Raw genomic sequence first — 6,127 nt, forward strand, 5'->3', positions numbered from 1 at the left:
TTTGCCCAAGGGTCATAGATAGTTAGCAACGATACCAGGATTGAAATCCAGGCAGTCTGCCTTGTAAATTAATCTCCAACCTTTTTTTTTAATTGAAGTATATGATGATTTACAATGTTGTGTTAGTTTCTGGTGTACACAAAGTGATTCAGTTATGTATATATGTATGTGTGTATGTGTGTATATATATATTATATATACAAGCATGTTCAGTCATGTCAGACTCTTTGCGACCATGTGAACTGTAGGCCTGCCAGGCTCCTTTGTCCATGGAATTTTCCAGGCAAGAATACTGGAGTGGGTTGCTATTTCCTTTTCCAAGGGATCTTTCCAACCCAGTGATTGAACCTGTGTCTCTTGTGCCTCCTGCATTGCAGGTGGATTCTTTACTGATAACCTACTGGGAATTTCTCATGTATGTGTGTGTGTGTGTGTTCTTTTTCATATTCTTTTCCATTATGATTTATTACCAGATGGTTATTCTTTTATATTTTGCATTCTTTTCTATTTTCTACTATGGTTAATATAGTTCCCTGTGCTGTACAGTAGGCCTTGTTTGTTCTCAGGCTTTGCCCTCTGTTCTCTTTTCTCCAGGGAAGCTGTCTTGCCAGGCAGCCTCTAAGGCTCTAATTGTCATCTATATTCCAGTGACTCACAAGTCCGTCTGCCCAGCTCCCAGGTGTGACCTAAGTTTCAGATCCATGGGTCCATCAGCCTTCCTAACTCACCTCAAGTTTAACATGTCCAAGGATCAATTCTCATTTAGCCTAAACCTGCTCTAACCCACTTCCCAAGGGGCACCTCCACCATGCACCCCACTGCAGAACCTGGCCACTGACTGAACTCTTCTCCCCTCACCCCTGACGTCCAAGTCACAGCCTTGGTCCCTCCCACACAACCCAGTTTTTTTTGTCTGCAACGGGTATTAGTTGCAGGATCTTCAGTCTTCATTGTAGCATGCTGGATCTTGAGTTGCAGCCTGGGGATCTAGTTCCCTGACCAGGGATTGAACCCCAGCCCCGTGCATTGAGGGCACAGAGTCTTAGTTGCTGGACAACCAGGGAAGTTCCCTCCTACACAACTCTTGATGTTATCAATTTTCTCCTTCCCACTATGTAACCAGTCCAGGACCCTCACTAGAACAACTGTGCCCCACATGCTCCATCTCCTGGTCTCTAGTCCTGCCTCCTTGCATCCATCTGCCCTGCATGCTGTGGAGGGAAGGGTCTAAAATACAAATATGATGGTGCTCCCCTGCCTCATAGCTTTGAACTGCTGCCCATTCCTCCCAGGATAAAGGCTCTCCTCCTTAATTCTGTTGCCTTTCCCAGGTCAGCTCCTCTTGCTTTTCCTTCCTGCCCTTTGCTGTTTTCACTAAACTTCTTTCTGTTAGTCCCAACATTAGGGTCTCTCTGAACGCCAGGCCTCCTGGTGGGCTATTCCCTCTGCCTGGAACACTCTTCCCTTATGTGTTTGGTAGACTTCTGGTCAGACTTCATTATTAGTTCAGAAGTTCCAAGTCACAACTAGGATGTCCACCTGAAACCAAGACCCTCTAAACCAAGTTCATGATTAATATCTCTATCCAAAACTTTATTCCCTTTCTCATCATCTCGGACCTCTGTCCTGTGCTAACTGAACACTAGTAAGCCAAAGTCAGATGATTGAAATTGCTGTTGATAACATCGTTAATGTACTAAAGTTGCTATTAGAGATATCATCATTAACATACAAACTCATGCTGTTTCTCCAGGGCAAGTTGAGCTAACAGACGTCCCCCTCCCCCAACTATGGGACCATCTGGTTGAAGAATCATAGAGATACCTTGGCTCCTGAAACAACAATTAATGAATGTCACAAGACAGTGATTAATCCCAGCCTCTTCATTCTTCCTCTTTAAAAACCCTAACTCAGAGACTAAGGTGAAGTAGATCTGAGGCTTGTCTCCCACTCCCTTGCTTAGAACCTGCAATAAATGCTGTATTTTCCTTCACCAAGTGAACAACGACAAAAATTCTTGCCCACCATCAAGCCATCAGACACTGCAGCTGCCCCCCATGTGCACCCTGAGGGGCATTCAGGATGGAGAGAAACAAGATACTGGCCCTAGATAATTAAGATGCATATCAAACGTCAATGAGCCCAGACTCTTGCACCTTCCCACACACTAAAATCATTAACTTGAGATGTCTGTTTTTTGTGACTAGCAGTTATCTTCTGATGTTTGACTACATTGTTTTGCAGCAAAAACTCCTATGTATCCTGGCTCCTAATGGCAGAAAGTGAAAGGAACTAGAGCCTCTTGATGAGGGTGAAAGAGGAGAGTGAAAAAGCTGGCTTTAAAACTCATCATTCAGAAAACTAAGATCATGGCATCTGGTCCCATCATTTCTTGGCAAACAGATGGGGAAACAATGGAAAAAGTGGCAGATTTTATTTTCTTGAGCTGCAAAATCACTGTAGCAGTGACACTTGCCCCTCGGGAAAAAAGCTATGACAAATCTAGACAGCATTCTAAAAAGCAGAGACATAACTTGGCTGACAAAAGTCTGTATAGTCAAAACTATGGTTTTTCTAGTAGTCATGTATGGTTGTGAGAGTTGTGATGTAGGAGATAGGCTCCAGGTTAGATATTTACAGCTGGCCTCCTGTTTGCATGTCATGGGACACAAAGAAGTAGACTTCAGGCTGGGTACTTAGAACTGTTGGCATTTTCTGAGACAAGAGATAACTGGACTCCAGTTAAGACATTTACAAAAGAGACACAGAAGTACAGAACAGACTTTTGAACTCTGTGGGAGAAGGTGAGGGTAGGATGTTTCGAAAGAACAGCATGTATATTATCTATGGTGAAACAGATCACCAGCCCAGGTGGGACACATGAGACAAGTGCTCGGGCCTGGTGCACTGGGAAGACCCAGAGGAATCGGGTGGAGAGGGAGGTGGGAGGGGGGATCGGGATGGGGAATACGTGTAAATCTGTGGCTGATTCATATCAATGTATGACAAAACCCACTGGGGAAAAAATAAATAAATAAAGGAGAAATTGAAAAAAAAAAAAAAAAAAAGACATTTACAATCAGACTTCTGTTTGCCCTCTGAAATGCAAGTAACAATATAAACAGGGTAAATAGCCAGTGTTTCTCTCTTGTAAGCACCTTAAGGTAACAGTCATGGCAAGGACAAGAGGAGCAAAACCCTGTTTCAGTAAAGGATTAAGGGATCTCTCTCCCCGCTCCTTTGGGATGAGGGAGACACTACACATGCGCAGAAAGGCTCTTTGTGGGCCAAAAGGCAGAGGATAACACCGGGCCATAATGAGTCTTGCTCCTTCCAGAAGCCTTCACTTCAAGATCCATCTTGGCTGAGGGGTGCGTGTGCACCCAGGGGAGGGTCCCAAGGTAGGTCAGGTGAGGAAAAAGAAACCACATAATTGGCCTGAATGGAAAAAGACCCGGAAGAACTGAGCTATATAACCTCTTTACAGAATTTCTCCTCACTAGGGAGGACACCTACACCCTTTCTCTCTGGGTGTGCATCTCTGCCTGTCTTCTGTTTTAACTAAACAAACCATTTCTCTGTGTGCTGTCCCACTTGCTGTTATGCTATATCTCTAATAATAGACTTTGTATCTGTATTTACATTTCTTGCCTCTGTGATAAGTGCATTTTTCACTGGGGGCAAAGATCCAGGGAAAAATAGCTTCTAGGCTCTAGCCCTTGCTGGTCTGGTGGCTAGGATTCCTGGTTCTCATCCAGGCCACTCGTGTTCAATTCCTGGGCAGGGAATTAAGGGCTCACTTCACACCATACTTACTGCTGCCTCGCCAAGATCAGCTGGACCATAAAGAAGGCTGAGCGCTGAAAAATTGATACTTTTGAATTGTGGTGCTGGAGAAGACTGTTGAGTCTCCCTCAAACAGCAAGATCAAACCAGTCAGTCCCAAAGGAGATCAACCCTGAATATTTATTGTAAGGACTGATGCTAAAGCTGAAGCTCCAATACTTTGGCCACCTGATGTGAAAAGCTGACTTACTGGAAAAGACCCTGATGCTGGGAATGATTGAAGGCAAAAGGAGAAGGGGGCAGCAGAGGATGAGATGGTTAGATAGCATTACCAACTCAATGGACATGAATTTGAGCAAACTTGTGGACTGCTGCAATCCATGGGGTTGCAAAGAGTTGGACACGACTTAGCAACTGAACAGAACATCCTGGCTTCACCCTTATCTCTTTGGAACGATTCCTCAGAGCTGTCTGAGAGGTTGTATACTGGTCCACAGCACTCAGTAATGCCCCCAAATTAAACATAATTCTCAACCCTTTAGGTTGTGCTTTTTTTCAGCAATCAGAACTCCTCAGTAAATGGCTGTGCTCCACCTCAGCAAATGGAGTTCAGCTCCCTAAGCTGTCCTCCAGAAGCCTTGTCTGACACAATCCCCTCCAAGTCTCCAACCTCACAGTATTCACTGTCTTCCCCACCTCCACCCCACCACTTACCAGTCCCCCTATTACTGAAATGTATGTGTGTGGGGTCTGGCTTCTCGCCAGTCAGAAGCCAAAAAACAGGCCAGGCTGGTGGAAAGGAAAGTTTATTTCAGATGTGGCAACTTGGGGGGGCGGGGGGCGGGAGGGGACATACTTCCAAAGGCCGACTCCCCACCCCCCTTCCCGCCCACCATAATCAGGAGGTGAGAGCATGTATAGACAGTGAGGAGGGACACTGCACTTCTGCCGACAAAGGTCCATCTAGTCAAGGCTATGGTTTTTCCAGTGGTCATGTATGGATGTGAGAGTTGGACCATAAAGAAAGCTGAGCACCGAAGAACTGATGCTTTTGAACTGTGGTGTTGGAGAAGACTCTTGAGAGTCCCTTGGACTGCAAGGAGATCCAACCAGTCCATTCTAAAGGAAATCAGTCCTGTATATTCATTGGAAGGACTGATGCTGAAGCTGAAGCTTCAATACCTTGGCCACCTGATGTGAAGAACCGACTCACTGAAAAATATCCTGATGCTGGCAAAGACTGAAGGCAGGAGGAGAAGGGGATGCCAGAGAATGAGATGGTTGGATGGTATCACCGACATGACAGACATGAGTTTGAGTAAGCTCCAGGAGTTGGTGATGGACAGGGAAGTCTGGCCTGCTGCAGTTCATGGAGTCACAAAGAGTCGGACACAACTGAGCGACTCAACTGACTGACTCACGAGCAGGGGGCTACATGCAGAAATAGCAAAGTCATCTCTGAAAATCATCTTCAAATTGGTCATCAGTGGTCTGACCAGTGTCATCTTGATTGTTTTAGGTACAATTAATCTTTAGTTCCAGGGTCCATTTGTTACCATTTCTTCGTGATCAGTTCTCGGAATTGTGGCAGCTCATGTCCTGGGTTCAGTCTGGTCATCCCGTAGTTAACTTCTCTACCTCGTGTTTTAGTATCTCTAAGACAGCTCACAGCATATGGCTCCAAATATTATCTATAGATCTGTAGGAGAAATTAAAGGTCTTTGACTATGCTTAATGAGTACATTATTTGGTCTCTTTTGACTGTTTTCCTTTGTTTCAGCATTTCTCTCTTCTCTGATTAAACTCATTTTAGGCTAAAGTTTTCCACAGGCAAAAGGCAGGCAGAAGATATTGGGGGGGGGGGGGGGGGGAGGACCATGAGTCCTGCTCCATTTCATCCCCACGTAAGTCTTCCTAGGGTATTGGTCATCCATTCTTGAAGATGAAGGACTGCTCAGGAATTAGTACATGTTTGAATGGAAGAGAAGGGAAGTAACTTTTATGAAGCCACAGAGTCCAAAAGAGTGACAAAGCCAGAATCAGAATCTGCATCCACCCCAACTTGGAAAGAATTCGCTCTTTCATGCGTTCTAACCTATCCCATTGATTTTTAATTCCCAGAGTCAAAGGCCACTGAGCTGACTTTAAGGAGTGCTATCTTCCATCTAAGGAAGGTGGCTAGCACAGCCGCAAAGGACGTGAGCCCCTCCCCCAAAGCCTTCAGGTCCGCAAGGACAAGGGAAATCCAGTCCCGGCTCCTCCCCAGGGGAGTATTTAGGTCGAACTGGCCTTTCCCCACGTCCCCAGCCCACCCTTGACTTAATATACAGGTTTCGGGTAG

The sequence above is a fragment of the Dama dama genome, chromosome 12 (genome assembly GCF_033118175.1).
Source record: "Dama dama isolate Ldn47 chromosome 12, ASM3311817v1, whole genome shotgun sequence".
Classification (NCBI taxonomy): domain Eukaryota; kingdom Metazoa; phylum Chordata; class Mammalia; order Artiodactyla; family Cervidae; genus Dama; species Dama dama.